At 36.4% G+C, this 19,709-nt stretch overlaps 1 protein-coding gene and 1 pseudogene across 3 annotated transcripts in view; one reads left to right on the top strand and one right to left on the bottom strand.

Moving 5' to 3' along the window:
• NTN4 (netrin 4) overlaps positions 1–19,709 on the bottom strand; it is a 178,415-nt gene that overhangs the window by 95,845 nt on the left and 62,861 nt on the right. The gene's annotated exons all lie outside the window — the stretch shown is intronic.
• LOC111721046 lies at positions 14,397–15,601 on the top strand (annotated as a pseudogene).

The following is a 19,709-nucleotide window of genomic DNA, read 5'->3' as shown; positions in this document are numbered from 1 at the left end:
GGAATAAACACTGAATTACACTAAGTTGGAGTGGTTAGAGCAGGAAAAAGGTCCAATAAATGAGACAAAAAAAGAATCAGTAACACATGGAAGAGGAGAAATCTGATAATGTAGTGTTGTGGAAGCCAAGAGAAGGGGGAATTTCAGGAAGAAGATAGTTAACAATGCCTTCCCTGCCAATAAAAGGTTAAAAAAAGGTTGAGTTGAGTACAAGAAAAGATGTGGTTCTATAGTTTTACTTGAGTAATGGAATAGAAACCAGAAGTTAGGCAGTGAAGAAAAGGAGAAATAACATAATAAGAGAAACTTCTAAGAGTTTGTCTGTTTGTTTTTAAAGAGTGATCTCTTTTTTTGGTAAGCATTTGGGTAAGCAGGATGTTCTCAGAAACAAACCTGGAAAGTCCTCCTTGAACTCAAGCAAAGTGAAGTGTAACGTATACAAAATAATAGCAATATTCTGGGATGACCAGGTGCAAATGACTTTGCTATTCTCCACAATCCGATAATCTACAACTACTCTGAAGGAATTATGATGAAAAATCCTATTCATACCCAGAGAAGAAACTGATTGTGTCTGAATATAGACTGAATCATTTTTTTTCTCTCTCTCTTTTCATAACTTTATTTTCTTGATGGTTTTTTAAAATTGAATTGGGAGAGCTGTTTTTTTTTTTCCACAACATGACTTTTATGGAAATGTTTTGCATAACTTCACATGTGGTTTTCTGGAAGTAAACGTTTTAAAAAACAAATATAAACAATTGTTTTAAATTCAACTAGCATAATATTAAAAAAATTAAAAAGAAAATTAAAAAAACAAAGAGATCACTTTTGAAAGCAGAAGAGAAGGAATCAACTGAGAGAAGAGAGGCAACAGTAAGTAAGAGATATGGAAATGAGGTCATTTAGATGTGGCAGGAGAGTGGAATCATGGTCACAGATGGGAGGGAGCAACTTGGCTGAAAAAGCTGCTTTTTGGGATACTTAAAGGAGAAAAAAGCAGATACAGAAACAGATATGCTGAATTGAAGACTTATATAGGGTTCCCATACACAATCTACTCAAGTCTTCTCAATAAAGAGACAAATTACACCCTCCCTCCCTGCAGAGGTAGGTGGAAAGGTTATTATACTGAAGATTTGAAAAGGAAGGTCAAAACAGAGTTTTGATGCAGAAATGCATAAGAATAAAACAATAGATTATAATGCTACTTAAATGAATTTACTTATTCAGTATTCCATGAAATGTTACATGAATGTAACAGAATACTATTGGTGTTATAACAAATGATGAAAGGAATGATTTCTGAGAAACCTATGAATTGTCTACACTGATGCAGAGTAACATGAGCAGAAGTAGGAAAAAATTTTTATGATAACATTATAAAGACAAACAACCTTAAAAGACTTGAGAACACTACTCATTGAAATAAATTTGGACTGAGTCAAGTCTAGATAGTTCTGCATGTTTCCCTTCAACAATGCTTAGGAGCAATAGAGAACTGATGCACTGTAGATAATGTAATCTATATCTCCTCTGTTATGTTTGAAAGCAAAGTCAGTATTCAAATATAAAAAGCTAGAGTGAATTAAATGTCCATTTCCCCCAAATATTTACAAATAATTATATTTCTATTTCTGGAAATTTCTCTTAATTAGGGAAAAGTCTTTGAAGCCAAATTTTAAACCTGCAGCTCATTCAATGTGACTTAAGAGAAATTTTAAATTCAATTCCAATATTTATTAAACTCAAAATGAAGTGACTAGCCCCAATCATATAAAGATGAAGGAAACAAATATTTATGAAGTGCCTATTATGTGTCAGGTACTGTCCTAAGCTAATTTTTACAAATATTACATCATTTGATTCTCAAAACAAGCCTGGGAGGTAGGTACTGTTGAACAGATGAGAATACAGAGGCAGAGTTGAAGTGACTTGTTTGGGTCATGCGTCATACAGCTATTAAATGTCTGAGGCTGAATTTGAACTTCTAAACTCTTCCTGACCACAGTCCTGACGCTCTATCTATTTTGCTACCTAGCTGTCACAAAATCTCATAGGGACCACTATTAATTTTATGTCTTACCATTCAAGCGTAAAATCAAGAGAAAAGTGCTTTTAAATAGAACAGAATGTAGTGTCTACTGATTTCAGAGTTGAAAAAGTAGATAAACAGCAGTAAAGGAAGAATTCCTCTAAATTCACTACATTCTGGAAGACCCATTTTTTCTATTATATTTTATTAAAAGGCTGAATCTCCCTGGAAAAAAGGTAAAAATCAGATAACTATGGAACCCAGAAGAATCACATCAACCTCAACTAATGGAATCAACTTCTTGCTTTTACAATCCTAAAACAACTTTTACAAGTCCCAGGGAAACTGTCCATGGCAGGATAATAGAATAAAGAAACAGATATGCTGAATTGAAGACTACTATATACGGTTCCCATGCATAATCTACTGCAGTCTTCTCAGTACAGAGACAAACTCACACCCCCTTCCCCCAGAGAAAGGTTAGTGTTTTTCATATTCAGTAACAGTATCACTTAAGAAAAAATGCTGTTTTTCTGCTCCCCCGAATGACTGCATAGATGCATATGTATGTGTGTATACCCATGCATGTATATATGAGTTTGTATATTATATACACACATATACACGTATATATATATATATATATATATATATATTGTAAATACAGACATACACACAACTAAAATGATTATGTCTGAAAAGTCATTTTCCCTTAGTGGGTGCTATAGAAAACCACAGATGGCAATGAGTTTGACTTTTAAAGCCCTGCTTCTTGTTGAACATATGTGTGCCTACTAGGGGATTTCCATAATGCAAATCTGCACCAGCATCTGCTTTCAACATTTCCCTCAAGAGGGTTAAACAGGAGCAACAAAAATGTCCTGGTTAAGCTTTTAAAATACAAAATCAGACTTTAAACAGCTCCTATGGTAAGGAGATCCTAGCTACTAGAGTGATAGACTTCAAAGGGACCTCCCAGCTTGATTCAAATGACAGCTAAACCTTTGCCATCAGCTTGGCACTAACTGGCCCAAAGCCACGTCATCATTCTTTCTGGGAAGTGCTTGTAGATCAGTATACCTTCCTCATCAAACACAGGCCCCCACCCTAAAGAAACAGACAACCCCAAAACCTGCTTTGGACAAACAGGTTCCTGTTGGAGAAAACAGGATTTCTTCTAAATCCCATTCACAGAAGTTGAGAGTTGAGAATGCCTTGGAGATCCATCTGATCTAGCTTCTAGTTTTTCAGAAGAAGAAATGGAGCGGGGCTGGTTGTGTGACCAGGGCTCCTGGCTTCCAGCACAGTGTCCTTCCCACCACAGTGGGTCAGAGAGATGCTAGGGCAGCAGCAAGCACGGAAGGCTGGGAGGAAGAAAAGCTGGGCAGGGGGCCTCAGGTCTGCCCCCTAATGTGAGGTAAGCTGGGTAGGCCCTGGAGGCCTCAGTTTCCCATGCATATCACCAGAAGTTCATCCCTAAAGGCCCTTTACAATCAAGAGCAGGAGACCCCAAGTTATGCAGCCAGAGGACTGAGATTCAAAGCCCAGCTGGGACACTCACCTTGGCACTGGTCTTGCTTTTCTCAGCGATAAAAAGTGGGATTTGGACTCAGAGCTGCCAGGGTCCCTTCCAGCCCTAGATCTATGCTGACAAAAACTCCCTAGGTCCCAGATTCCTTTCTGGATAATAACCAGGCTACACTAGGCAGTCCCTGCCAGCTCAGACATTCCATGGTTCTGAGTCTAACTCAGGATAACTGGGATGAATGACTGGCCTAAAAAGGCTCATCACTGGTCTTGTACTTCCTAGATTTCTGCTACTGAGCTGCATTTAGCGGAGGTTGCCTAGATATCACCGTGGCAGAATCAGTCTGTATATTATGAGTATATTTAATTCAGACTTCTCAGGAAAACCAGAAACGGCCAACCCCAAGCCCTATGAATTCCTTGTCATCCAAGAAGCAACGTAGGTAGATATGCAGTGGGATGACTGACCCACACAGTTTATCAGTTAGGTTGCTTAGGCTACAGGATGTGTAAATACATCATCTATCATGCAAAGAATGGCGAGGTAAGGAAAGCTCTAGGTTTAGAGAGTCATCAGAGTGATGACTACTGGCCCTCATTTCAACTCTTGGAACTAAGATTTCAATAAGCTGCTTAGGAAAATCCCTTAATTCTTCCTGAGCCTTAATATTTCTGTCTGTAAAATGAAGGGGGCAGGAATGGAGTAGGCATTCAATACTGGTACCAGAGCCACAAAAAAGTGGATAATACTAACAGATGCAGAAAAAGTTTCGACAAGATACGAACCACATTCCCATTTAAAACACCAAAAAACAGTGAATAAATGCACCTTTCCTTAATATAAACAGTGTCTATCAAAAATCATGAGCCATCATTATGTGCCAGGGGGATATAGTGGAAGTCTTTCCAAAAAGATCAGGAGTAAAGCAAGAATGTCTATTTCTATCACTTTTTGATATAGAGCTAGAAATTCTAGCAATAAAACAATAAGGTAAAAAATGAATTGAGAGAATAAACACAGGCAAAGAGAAAACAAAATTATTACATTTTGATAATAGCAAACATTAGAAAGACAATGATAGCAAACCATAGAAAGACAATCAGAGAGTGTACCCTTATGAGACAATAAATAACTTCAGCAAAGGTGTAGGTATAAAATAAATCCAGATAAATGTTTTCAATCTCTCCTTGTCTATTGATTGATTCCCTACTGCCCATAAACATACCCATGTCTTTTCCATCTTCAAAAAACTCTCACTTGAACCTCTGTCCCCATTAGCTATTATTCTGTATTTTTCCTGCCTTTTTGTGGCTAAATTCCTTGAAAAGGCCATTTATAATAGCTGCCTCTATTTCTTCTCACTCTCTTTTTAAACTCTCTACAGTTTGGCTTTTGACACTATCATTCAACTGAAACTGCTCTCTCCAAAACTGTTAGTGATCTCTAAATTCTGATGGTTTTTTTTCCATCCTCATTCTTCTAGACCTCAACGCAATTACTAACACTACTGTTCACTCTTTTCTCCTTGATACTCTTTTCTCTCTAGGTTGTAGTACTCTCTTTGTTCTCCTCCTATTTGATTACTCCTTCTCAGGAGTACTCGTTACTCAGTACTCCTTATTCCTTCTAGTCTCCTTTGCTGGAATCATACCACAGAGCTCTGTCTTGGACCCCATTTTCTTATCCCTTGATATTGTTTCCCTTGGTTGTCCCATGGTGATCACTATCCAAAAATGGATGAATATTTTACAAAATTATAAATTGCCCAGATGAACACTTTCTCCAATTCTTCAATCTGTAGCTAAGATGTATCAATTCTACCTTCCTTTTATCTTTTGGACATGCTTCCTTTTATATTCTGGCACTGTCTCTATTCTGGTGCAAGCCCCTGGACTACTGCAGTCCTCCTGGTTGGTGGTCTTGATACAAGTCTCTCCCCCACTGCAGCCCATCAAAGTGATCTTCCTAGAGTCTAAGTTTGATCATATTGGCTGGCCTGGTCACTTAACAAACTCCAGTGGCTTCCTATCACCTTCCAGATAAAATAGAAAATCCTCTATTTGATTTTTAAAGCCCTTCACAACCTCCCCCTGACTTTTTCCCATCTTTTTACATCTTGTGCAACTTCAAACAGTCTGGCTCCATAGACACTGTCATCCTTGCTATTCCTGGAACAAGATATTCCATCTCTGAGCCCTAGGGATTTTCACATGGGTGGAATGTTCTTTCTTCCTCCTTGACTTTACCTTTTACAGGAAGCCTTTCCTGATCTCCCTTAATTCTGGTGCCTTCTCAGTGTTTATTATTTCAAAATTTATCTTGTATATGTCTTGTTTGTACAGTAATTTTCATGTTATTGGCTCTACTTAATAAACTTAAGTGGTTCTCAGTTATCTCTAGGATCAAATATAAACTACTCTTGTTGGCGTTTAAAGCCCTTCACAACAAGGTTCCAACCTACTTTTCCAGTCTATTATGCATTCTTCTATTTCCACGATTGAGGCACATTAATCATTCTGCTGCTCTTCCTACATGATATCCCATTTCTCATCTCTTTTGCATAGACTTTCTCCCATGCCTAGAATGCTCTGCTTCCTCATACCTATCTCTTAGAATTCCTAGTTTTCCTTCAAACGACAGCTCAAATACCTCATGAGATTTTTCTTGATCCCCAAGTTGTCCCCTCAACTACCTTGTATTTATTTTTATTTTATACATCTAGCAAGGGTGGAATAAACTTACACATGTACATCTTGTTGTTCCTCTTCCATTCCATAAATAGAATGTAAGGTCCATACTGGTGGAATTGCTTCATTTTTGTTGTTATATTTCCAACACAGTTTCTGGCATATAGCTGGTGCTTAAAAAATGCTTGTTGCTCAACTGACTGAAGTATATATGACTGGTGCCTGAAAGTTAGACCTGGAGAGCACTTTATCATTACTCAATGTCTTCTTAGATATATTCTGTGATCTAGCTCTCAAACAGGATATGGACTGAGCACCACAGGCCATATAAAATATGTAGATAATATCTGACCTTACAGATACCATAGGATCTTTTAGTAGCCCACCTTCTCACCTCCCAAACCCTGAATGACAACTGTCAGCACCACACACACCAACACCACAAAGGGAGCTGGAATTACCAGAATAAACTCTTCACATGCTTCTCTGAGCCTTACACCTCCCCACTTTCCATTTTCCTAATACTGCATTCTAAATTTCAAAAGGATGGTATGGTTTGATGAGGGTACTACAGTGAAAGCAAACTTACCTTAAATATTTGTTCCTTTCCTATTAGATAAGGATGGGATTCGAAGCCTGTCTCCTTGAGTTCACTGCTAATAGCCTATAATTTCCATTCATTGCTTTTATTCATATTTTTTTAGAGTGCTACTGAAAAAGGCTAATCCTTTGTCTACATGAAAGCCTCCTTAATATTTAAAAGACATGTTGCAACCTCATTAAACCTTTTTTTCCAGCTAAAAATTCCAAGTTCCTGCAACCATATCTTATAACATGATTTCCAGATCCTTCCCTATTTTGGGCTTTGCAGAAAATGGATTCCACTTTATTTGTATCTCTAGATTGCCAATGTCCATATGGTCTGATGCCATTCTAACTTCTGGCAGCAAATACTCCTTTTCCAACTTTTTTTTTAAACCCAAACTTCAGTTTAAAGATTTTCCATAAGCCAATCAATCTGCAGGCTATGAAATAATGATATATTTCCAACTCAGCTATTTTAGGAATGGGCAAAGGTGGCGTTGAGACCAACTGGGATGCAGAAGTGGAAAAAATGTGAGCCTCGTTGGTTATAGCTTATGTAGCTCCTTGAGAATGCAGCAAAAGCAGCAGAACAAGCAAGGCAGTCAAAGTTGTCATCTTGTCATTAGCATCCAATTGTTCTAGGCTGTTCTCCATGTGGACTACACATCCATGCATTTATAGGCTTCTGGTCACTATAATACTCAGTTCAGGGTCAGAGGCTTTTTGTGCAGTTAGAGCTGAATTAAATTAAAAAAAATGGGGTAGCAGCAAACACTAACAAGACCCTGCTTATAACAGACACCCAATCAATTATAAACTCTAGGATTCTAAAGTTGAAAAGGACCAGCCTTTTAAATTTAACACATGGGGAAACTGAGGGGCTAGAGAGGTTAGGTAATTTGTCCAAGCTCATTGTGCTAATGAGGAACCAAATTGATACTTGAGTCCAGAGCTTCACGACTAAGGCCAATGCTGTATCCACGGCCACCAATTCAATCCCTCTGTTGCCTACTCAGAAAAGGTGTGGGAAAGCAAGGTCACTGGGAGCCATAGGGGGAGAGCAGGGAGGGACCAAATCCTTATGCCCTACTCTGTAAGGTCTAGCTGGATGCAGGTGGCACAGGAAATAGAGCTCTGGATCTGGAACCAAGAAGATCTGACACTCATTAGCTGTGGGACCTTGAGCAAGTGGCTTACCTGCTCTTTGCCTCAGCTTCCTCATCTATAAAGGGGGATAAAAACATTATTTGCTTCACAAAGTTGTTTGATGATCAAATATAATGATATCTGTAAAATTCTTAGCACAGTGCTTGGACACACAGTAGGTGTTATAGCAACGTTTTTCCTTCCTTGTTTCCCAATTTTAGGTATTTAGGTATTCTAATAAATGGTATTTTATATGTGAGAATGAGAACTAAATAGAAGAGTAGGATAATACATCTTACTAGGTCAGAATGATAGGCCAAATTTATTAAGAAGGAATTTTAAAGGGAAAAATGTAAAACCCCACATTTGGCTCTAAAAATAAATTTCAGAAATATAGTATAGAGTAATTTGTTTAGATAACAGCATATATTAAAAAGATCTACAAGTTTGAGTTGATTACATGGCTTTCAAGTATATTCTGATTGCTGTACTGTACTATCTGTGTTTATATATTATTCCCTTAATAGAATGCCACTTTATGAGGATAGGGACTATGTTTAATCTGACTTTTATATCTTCCCTCTAAACCTAGTATAATGTTCTTCATCCTGCAGGTACTTAGTAAATATTTATGGAATACATAAATGAATAAATTATAAGTGACCACTTGTTCAGGATGTTGTTGATAAGATTCCTGTTCAAGCTTAGGTGATCACTGAAGTCCCTTCAAATTCTGAGATATTTTCCCATATACTCTAGTAGATATTCTCTAATACTGGATTTCTGGCCAATTTTTTCTTTGTTTTTAAAAATAAATTCTCAAAAACATGTATAAATTCTCTCTAACACACTTAAAAATGTTAAGCAAATTTTTCAACTTGGTATAACTATATAACAAAGCCTCATTGTTCCAAAGATTTAAAAAAATTTATTAATCCTTATAATGCCCCTATTACATAAAAGGATAAAAATATTTATAGCCTAAGCACTGAAATAGGGCAAATATTACTTCAGATTATGAATCAGGGAAAAAGCCAGGGATCTAATCCATGCTTGATAAGTTTTAGTATATTGTAGAGTTTCCTCCATGACAGCACCAATTCTTTGTTAGAATTACTTGACATCTCTCTTCTCTACATTAGAAATACCATTATGTTGATAAAGGATAAATAAATTACAAATGACAAGAAATTCTACTTTTACTAAATTAATTGATTTTCACACTATTTTCCAAAAATATAACATCTAATGAATAATATTTTTAAGACAGTAGCTAAGCATTAATTTAAAATTAGGAAACAAGAATCACAGTCCAACTCCTGAATAACATTGTTCTTATCAATGAATTTTCTAGGTATACCATCTTTATAAATAGATATCAGTGACACTGTTTTAATAAAAGCACATCATTATTGACATTCTGACTACTATTGTGATAAAACTTGATTGCATGTTCCATCAGAACTTCTATAGAAGACTTTAGGTATGAACATACGCTATTTCAATAGCTTTGTTTAACACAAGACCTGCTCCATTCTTAATGGTTTGTGTTTGAAAACTATATTTGCAAGTCAACTGTGAGTAACTTGAAATTCACTTTCCCCTAAAGTCATTTGCAAACAATATTTAGCAACAGCTAAATATTAGCTGAATAGTAGCTGAAAAGCCCCAAGAACGCCCCAAAGGGTCCCCACTGCTGCCAGTATTATATAAGTATGTCTAGAACAAGAAACTTCTCTAGCATCATTTTCATAACTAACATTTACATAGAGACTATTACGTGTTAGAACTGTGCTAAGAGCTTTATAGATTTAATCTCATTTGATCCTTCTTGCATCTACCTCCCAGAGTTGGAAGGAGGAGAGAGAAAGGGAAGGAGAAAGGAAGGAGCCACAATGGGGCAGTCCTTCTGTTTGTCCTTCGTTCTTGAAGACCATGACATCAGGAAGGCGATACCATGATTTGCAAGTGGATTGGATACTTCCTATATATAATCAGAATATGAGAGAGCACAGTGTGATATTAATTGATGGTTATACTGAATTTGACTTTTTTCCCCACACAATCTGGCCAATTAAGTGTTCAAACTAAATTCAGTACAAATAGGTGAGCCCCCAATAGCAGGGGGCTACCAGGTGGCCTAAACAGGAGTAAACCTGTATATATCAGAAGTGGACTGGTCAAACTTCCATGTCAACCAACAATAGGATTGAGCCCATGAACGGTGGCTACATCCATCTTGGGCAAGATAGGGAAACTCAGTTTCTAATAAATTAATCAAATTTTAAAGTATCATATTTTCTATTTTGTAATAGCTTTCTATTGACAACATCACTGTCCCCCTTTTTGTACAAGAATAATTAAAAATTGAAGAAAGTGATCTTTAAAGTCCTTCCTAATCCTAAAGTTCTACATATTTATCCCACTCTCAATTGTTTAGTGGATGATTCTCAATTTGTGGATTATTCAGATACCTTGTTGCTACTTATTTATCTTTTTTCAATCTGTCTTGGATGTTCATTATCATTCCATTAGACTACACTAGGTCAGGGAAAAGAAATTATATTTCTATCAGTCCTTTTGACTACTTGTTAGTAGCTCTGGTAAAAGATAAGGGACAAAGATGGTAATAATGACTGTTTTCATCTCACATGAATAACAAGAGATAGCTGCAAGTAAAAGGAATTCTTGCAAATTCTAGAAATATTTTAAGTCATATTGAACTATTATGTATATGTATATACATATAAATAAATATATATAACATATATATTTAATACTTCAGTGATTCTTACACTGCTTCAATTTATGATTTATAATTGTCTTCCAAATAACTCTTCTATCCAAAATGCAACAATATGCAGTAAGATTTAGAATAAATAACTTTAGAATTGAAAGGAAATTTTGAGCTCATTCTTTATTTTCAAATGAAAACACTGTAGGCTTTGAGGGTTTCCATATGCCCATGGACAGACAAACATTGAGGAGGAAAAGTTAAGATTTGAACCTAGATCCTCTGACTACAAATCCAGTATTTTTTCATGAGATGATCACCCTCTCCTTCCTGATATGCTCTCCTCTCAAGGTTTTTATGACGCTACTGTCCTCATTTCTCCCCTAAGCTGTCCCTACTCACTCCACTCTCTATGATAACCTATCATTCTATCTCTTTCTATGTCTCTTTTCTTCCAAATCTATCCTTTGTTCCTTCCTATGACTTCTACTCCTCTGTCCCTTGGTGTTCTCCCAGGAAAAGACCTTTATTTTAGCCTCCCTTCTTCCCTTTCCAATCTGGACTCTCCAGGACTCAGTCTTGGCTCTCTTGACCTAACTCATGCCTTCCCAAATGTCAATCCTGGATTACTCACACATATACCATTCCTGTTCTTCTCACATGCTGAAGAATGGGGTTCCAGAGACTTGCTATGACTCCGGAATTAAGCACAAACCTCTCTCCACAATCTGAACCTTCTTACACCTTCCATGTGCTTGTGTCCTCTGGGACCCAATGACAATGGCCTCCTTGATGTTTCTCAAACACAGCTTTCCTATCTCTGGACTGGGCATTTTCCCTGGGTGTCCCAATGCTTGGAATATTCTGCCCCTTACTTTGCCTCTTGGCTCCCTGGACTTTCTTTTAAGATTTGGGTCAAGTACTTCCTTGTAGAGGAATCCCCAACTTTCTGTGTTTCTGCATATTTCTTTCTGGGTGCAGCAAACCACCCAAAGTGGAAGGATGGCTCTGCTTCAAGATAGTGCCATGGCCAGTGCAATAAGGAAGAGAGAGAGAGAGAGAACTCTATCCCATTCCATTGTCCTTTGGTAGGGGGATAGGAGTCAGACTTCACATAGCTGCTTCCTGCCTCCTATGTGCCTCAATTGCTTTTAAGGTTTTTTTAAATTAAAGCTTTTTATTTTCAAAATATATACATGATAATTTTCAATATTCACCCTTACAAAATCTTGTGTTCTAAATTTTCCCCTCCCTTCCCTCTACCCCCTCCCCTGGATGGCAAGTAATCCAATATATGTTAAACATGTGCAATTCTTCTATACACATTTCCACACTTATCATGCTGCACAAGAAAAATCAGATCCAAAAGGGAAAAAAAATGAGAAAGAAAGCAAAATGCAAGCAAACAACAACAAAAAAGTGAAACTACTATGTTGTGGTCACATTCAGTTCCCACTGTCCTCTCTCTGGGTGTAGATGAGCCTGAGCTTTTTAATGATCATCTGTAGCCAATCTGTTGCCAGACAATGGTAGTTATCGTCCCAATTTCATCAGGGAAACTTCTTCATACTTCACAAAGAGATAATCAGATAGAGATGTATCTTTGCAGCTCATTTAATACATCACCTTTATTATCTGCCTCGTAATATCTGTGATTAAATCACCTGAGCTGAGAGGAGATATCAAATGGTCAAATTCTCCTCCATATGTGTGTGTGTGTGTGTTTGTGTGTGTATATACATATATATGTATGTATGCATTTTGGGGGAATGAAGTAAAGAGAAAGGAGAGGGGGAGGAGAGTAAAAAAGAGGAAGGGAGAGACAAAAAAGGAAGAAGAGAAAGAGGACAAAAGAATTCCCTTTTTCAGTTCTACTGAATGGATCATTTTCCCTGATTTAGTAACCAGTTTTAACTAAAGTAGCTTTGTTTTTTTTTTTTTTTTTTTTTTTTTTTTTTTTTTTTTTTTTTTTTTTTTTTTTGTTGTTGTTTTTAAGCAGGGGCTCTCTTTTGCTGTAAACAGCATTATTCATTGTTATAGTAAATATGGGTGAGAGATAGATAGACCTTTGCTTGTTTGAGTTTAATGTGAGTTTGAATTGGAATAGCTCTTCAAATTGGTCAGAAAATGTTTTCAGGGGCTTCCGAAATCACCAAAGGCTGTGAAGCCCACTGCAGCTATGTCCAGAGCCAGTGCTCTGTGTGTATCCTTAGCTGGGACAACCTGAGCTTGGAGGCTGGTAGTTTAAATTAGGAAATGTTCTAGTCCTGTCTGAAGCCTTTGACTCACTGCTGCTTGTGCCCTTCATCTTGGACCGGTTAGGGAGTGAGGCTGTAGGTTACCATAGTCTGATTGGCAAGGAAGGACTATGATATGGCTATAGTCGTGGATTTCTGAGAGAACTGAGTCAAGGGAGCTCTAGATTCAGAGAAGGGAAGTCAAGAAAGGTTTTCTGATCAGAGACAGCCAGAGCTCGTCACAAGAAAATAATATCTGAGATTCAGGTCACAAAGGGAAGCAGGATATGAAGTTGGACAGGAAAGCGAGTCTGTGGCATTTGCTCATGAAACTGGGGCCTGCAGACCATGTGCAGATATCCCTGAGAAAAGCCAGTACTTTTGTTAATGTCCTACAGCTGTTCTGGCAGCAAGAGCTAGATGCAAACCTAAAATCTTATGCCCTGAAAATCCTTGCCTTTTATCCTATATTCTCAACTACTTCTCACAGGATCTTCCTCTAGATGTCATCTCTTCTCTGTCATTTATCTTCAATTTCTTCCTTCCTCTTGGCTTCTAGAAGGTCCATCTGGTGATGAGAACATTCTCAGTTTTCCCCAATCTTGCAAAAAGAAAACAAAAATCCTTCCCTTGACCACCTACCACAATTAGCCAGTGGTTGATTTCTTACTTTCCATTACTGTTAAACTCTGAAATTACCTATATTCAATTTCCTATACCCTTCATATATTTAAAGAATCCAAGCAAGAAAATTTTTATAAGAAATAAAAAAGAACTAGGAACAGTTAAAAAAAAATCTAAGAAGAACTGAAACTGGAATTAAATGATACAATCAAGAGAAAAATGGGAGAAATGAGTAATGTAGCATCTAAAATAGAAAATCTGAAAAAAAAAGGAAGAGGCAAAAGAAGAAAACAGATGAAGACAAAATCATAAACAATGCAGTGAAAAAAGTGGAAAATCTTTTTCAGAAAATAATTAATCTATAAAATGATATGGAAAAGTGAAAAACCTAAAAGATAGCTCCACATATGATGATTTTCCAGAGAATTTAGACAAATAAAAGGATATGATCACTTTTTTATTCTAGAAAATAATGATTAGAATATTAGCTCATTATTTCAATTTAGATTCTAATCATATATTTGTGATTGCATATAATGTATCCTAATGCATTAGTATATTGTTTCAAATTTTTTGTTATATATTGAGGAATATATTATGAGAACAGATCAAGGGCTATTTAATTTTGTGATAAACCAAAATGTAGCTGTAATAATAAAAAGATAGATTGCTGTAAATTATATATACACACATTGAAACATTAGAGACAGTCTCCATTAAAAACTGTCCTTTGTAGAAATTATTAGAAATAAAAATTAATAGCTTGATTGCATGATTTTTAAAGACAAAAATTATCTCTAATATAAAGAAAGTGATTTGAAAAAATATTTGCAGCAAAATGTACCTGATAAATATACAGAATCTGTAGGAACTGATATATAATTATAAAAGTAATATTTAGTAGTCAAAGGAGAAGTGATCAAAGAATATAAATAATTTTTTGAAGGAGAAAATGCAAATTAATGGGTTTTTGAAAAGGTATTTATAAGATCTAATAATCAAACAAATTCTACTTTAAGCAATGTTAACATGCCGTCTCATACTCATAAAACTGTCAAAATTAGCCAAAAATAATTTTTAAAAATCTCTTACTGTCAAAGTTGTAGTAAAATGGGTACTACTGCATAAAGAGTATGTCCAATGCTTGAGGAATAACTGAATACTTTTTGGCATATAAATACAATGACATTCTATTATATAAGAATACATTATAAAAAAATGAAGCCTTTTTCTCGCTCATGGAGAATTGGTTATTCATGGCAGAAGGACTGGAAGTTTGGAAGCATTAATTTTGGTGGCTTTTCAACAGGCGCCCAGCCATCAACATGCCACAGAACAAACACATAAAACTACACTGAAAACAGCATGGCTATCACTTAAATTACCAAAAGAAAAAAAGAAGGAAAGCTGAGAGGCTCATGAACGTTCAAAGTGAATAAAGAAAAAGATTGGTCTAAAGGTCAAACTCTACCATAAACAGCATCATGCTGAGAAGATTCTGATGAAAAAGACTATCAAGATGCATGAAAAAAGAAAGAATGATGAAAAAATTCCCAAAGGAGCAGCGCCTGCATATCTACTGGACAGAGAGGGACAATCCTGCGCCAAAGATCCTTCTAACATGGACTAAGTTATAAAAGAAGTGTTAAAGGTTATTCATACAGGAAAGAGAAAGAAGGTTTGGAAGAGAATGGTTACTAAAGTCTGCTTTGTCAAGGACAGTTTTAGTCAAAAACCACTGAAATATGATTTATTAGGTCAATGAGTTTGTGTTTTAGGAAGACTTATATAACTCATTATGAATTTAAAGTCACTTTTTTTGCCTACCCATTCTTAGAATGAAGAATTCCTCCTCTACATTGTATACAAATCTGAGTGTCATTACCAAGGGGACTGTCGTTGGAAGTGAATGTGAGTGAGCTGGGCATTGTGACATAAGGAACCAAAGTTATCTGGGGAAAATATGCCAAGGTTACCAGAAATCTGAAACACGATAGATGCATACTTACTGTCTTGCTTGTTTGACTGAGTGAAGTTCTACATCTTCAACAATTATTCAACATTTTACAATATATATCAAGAAAACCATAACAATTACTATGTTGAACAGTCACAAAACAAAATCAAAGACCTGGTTCTGCACATTGGTTGTTTTGACTTGAGGTTAACTTGGAAAAGAGACACAATTTTCTATTTTTTTATGAGACTTTTCCCACTTGAATGGTCATAATTAAAAAAAAAAGCTTGTAGCTTCAAAAAAATGAGGAAATAAGATGTAGATGAAATGATGCAAAGTAAGTTCAGCAGAAGAACTATGTATTATATATAAAACTTTTAAAAACAAGGGTAACAAATACTTTAAAAATAAACAGATTTAGAGGGGATCATATAACAAATAACTTAATAGTTAAAATTTTTGTTTATTGAGTCAAAAACTAAATAGCTGTGATTTTAAAGCTTTATTTGGAGAACTACTACATATTTTATCAGTTGTATTGCCTGAGACTATTAAGGTCAGCCTTTTATCCTTCCTGTTAGTCTCAGAGAAAGAAATGGGCTGTTCCTTGATAGAGCTAATGTCTCTACCTGCATCCTCAATATAATTCTCAAAATAATTCTATGTTTCTGTTATTCCCTCTCTCTCATAGAACTTCTATTTTTCCTTCTCTACTGTTTATTTCCCTTCAACCTAAAAATATGCTCAGGTTTCCCCTATTATCCTTTAAAAAAAGCTTCTCTTTACAGTGGAATCTCTCAAGCTACTATTCTATTCCCTCTACCAACTTTACTACCAAGTTCCTAGAAAGAGTAATCCTCACTTACTTTATCACTAACTCTTTTAAAAAAAATTTTTTATAACATTTGGTCAATTTATTTATTTAGGCAACAAGCATTTATTAAGCACTTCCTATGTGCCAAGCCTTGTGTTCACAGAAAAGTTAGCTAACTGGTCCACTGTCACACAAATGTGTCCTAGGTAGACTTTGAACCCATACTTCTTTTTTTATTATTATTATTATTATTATAGTTTTTTATTGACAAAACATATGCATGGGTAATTTTTCAACATTGATCCTTGCAAAAATTTCTGTTCCAACTTTTCCCTTCTTTCCTCCCACCCCCTTCCCTAGATGGCAGGTAGTCCCATACATATTAAACATGTTAAAGTATATGTTAAATACAATATATGTATATATTTATCTTGTTGGACAAGAAAATCAAAGGAAATGATGGTCAGAAAAGGACACGTTACAAAGGCAGGGAATGGATAAATTCCAGTAAAAATAGCAGTTCCTAATTTGGTTATGGCTCTAAAACTGGAAAGAGGAGAGGGTGGCAGAAGGTGGTTAGAAAGCAAAGTGAGACATTATTGGGACCCCTAAAAATACAGTGGGCCACAAAAGGCACACAAAAATAAAGACAGTGGTGCTTCAGCATGGGAGTACCAGAGATAAAAGTTCTAAGTCCTCCAGGCATAATTTCTGGTCGAAGACATAGGTAGGTTGTTAGAGATTGATCATGGAGTAAAAATGCATGTACCATGCACTAGGACAGAATCAAAGAAAATTAAAGGTAATAGAAAGATGCAATGGTGGGAAAATAAATTAGTTTTAATATATTATCAAGAATGACTTGCACTTGAAAAGGAGTACAAAAGACAGTCAAAAATATATAATGAAAGTGGTTCAGTCATAAAGCAAAAATGAAACATGAAAGTCTATACATTTTGGTATTAAAGATGGCACCTAGATGGTATTAAAATAACCAGGTCCAACATGTTAGGTGGCTGCTCTGTAGAGTATATGGAAAGACAGAGAGAAGAAGTGTACCATAGGAAAAGGTATAGAGGAAGGGAATATAAATCTTTACCGGAAAAAGAATACACAAACCAATGAAATTTTAACTCTTTAAAAGTATTAAATTGTCTTCTGAATCTTTCTGAATTGCTGTATGACTGTCAACCTACAGGGCACCATATCTGGCTCTCAGGACACAGTATGGCACAATATTTAAACCTCCATGACATTGTTTCATTTCTGTCAATACCTTTGCTACTCTAGAAAAATAGATTTTTAATTTGAAAGAAATAGAATTCATGAGCACAGTATCTTGCCACAGGATATACTGATGGATCCCATAATAACATATTTAGGTAGAAAAGACCTAGCACTTTCTGGGGTGCTAAGTGAGGGGCAAGCATAACCTCACAGTCTAGCTCACAGTTCATAATTTTCTCCTGGGACCTTTTTTTTTGAACATGAAAAATGTTATTTCATAATACCTTTAATATGATCACATAGTATTGTTGGTCTGCAGTGAAGTAATAGTTATTACATAACTGCATCATGATTACAATAAGGAATCTAATACTGCAACTGTGTCATGGTGCAAATTTGGGATCATCATTGGGAACACCTTTTAGAGACACCTTTAAGCCACTGGTTATGTAACCATTAAAACTTTGGGAGATATGAAGTACTTTCTAAAGCATATAAGGAAAAAGACAAGATATTGTTTTTGTTATATAAACTGCATGAATCAATAGTACATTCTAGCAATTTTGAAGGGATAAAAAACTGAAGAGGTTGTTTACAAATTAGTTCTTAATGTCAGACTGAAGAGGATGAATGGCCCATCCCAGAGAGAGATGGCTGGATTCAAGATGGACAGAGGCAGCTGTTAAATTGAAAGCAGTATCTGGCTTAGTAGTATTGAGTGGGACATGTAAATCACACTGCAAACCAACCAAAGAATTCGTCAGGGGAGCATCCTCTTCCCTTCTGGAGGAAATCATTTGAGCTCTGGTAAGGGACAAGACATTGATATGGAGTAATAAGGGAGAATTGCAGAAAATCTCAAGGTATCTACACAGGATCTCATATGGTTCTCAAAATGCAAAAGCCTGAGGTAAACACACACACCCTTATGTGTGCATGTGTATGCTTGCTAATATTAGAAAAAAATTGGTGGAAGTGTTTGTGTAGCAAGCCTATGTCCAGTTTAGCAGGAGGGAGAGAAGCCTTCTGAGTTTATATTTGCATGGTGATAGGCTATTCCAGAGGCTGGTAGTCAAATGATGAGTGAAAAAGCAAGAGAAATGGCATTAGCATGCATGAGGGATTCACCTGGCCATACTTGGGAGCCATAATTGGGAACTACCAGAGACCCAGATGGATATGATTATTTGTAAAAGAAAATTAAATTCTTCTAGTTCAAGTCAAAAGACAAAGAGAGCTCCGTAATGAAGAAATCTTTTTCCAATTAATTTCAACACATCTTCTTATGTATGTTCCACAGAGGCAAAACAAGATGGCTCTCAGGGCCACACAGACCTCAAACACCAAAGCAAAACAAACCTAGCCTAGCCTAACCAACCAACAATCTTTCCTGGGCTCAGGCTACCTGAATTCGTAATGCTGTATGCATTAGGGACAGTGGGGGCTGATGGAGTGTCCTGATGTGTGGGATGGGGGTAGTAATTACCTTCCAGTCCCTTTATGATTTTTTGCATGTCATCTTCCTAATGGGAGAGTTAGTCAAAAAGCATTTATTAAGTATGTAATGTTTGTCAAGGATCATGGTAAGAGGTAAGGAGACAGAGAAATGCAAAAGACAGTCCTGGTTCTCCAGAAATCGCAGCCTAATGAGGGAGGCAACCCATGGACAATCAAGTACAGACAAAACCTATGCAGAATAAGTGGGAGGTCATTTCAGAGGGAAGGCACTGGATTAAGGAATAGTCGAGGGTTTTTGTAGAAGGTGGAGCTTTAGCTAGGACTTGAATGAAGCTAGGGAGGCCAGGAGGTAGAGATGAAGAGATAGAGTGTACGAGTGTACCAAGCATTGGGGGCAGCCAGAGAAAAAGCTCAGAGTTCTAGATAAAGTGTCTTGTTTGAGGAATAGCAAGGAGGCCAGTTTTAATGAAAGCACGGTTTGTGAGGGAGAATAAGGTGTAAGAGGACTGGAAGAGTAGGAAAGGACCAGGTTGTGAAGAGTATGAAAAGTCAGAGGAATGATATCTGACCCGGGAAGTTGTTACCTCGTGTTGTGAATCACATGTGAGAAGCAATCACATGCAAAAAAAAAAAATGTTGAGAAAGAAATGACAAGTTTTGGCAAGTGATTTGCTATG

This window comes from Sarcophilus harrisii, chromosome 5 (genome assembly GCF_902635505.1).
Source record: "Sarcophilus harrisii chromosome 5, mSarHar1.11, whole genome shotgun sequence".
NCBI lineage: Eukaryota > Metazoa > Chordata > Mammalia > Dasyuromorphia > Dasyuridae > Sarcophilus > Sarcophilus harrisii.
The sequence above is the reverse complement of the archived record's forward strand: the minus strand, read 5'-3'. Positions and strand labels throughout refer to the sequence as shown.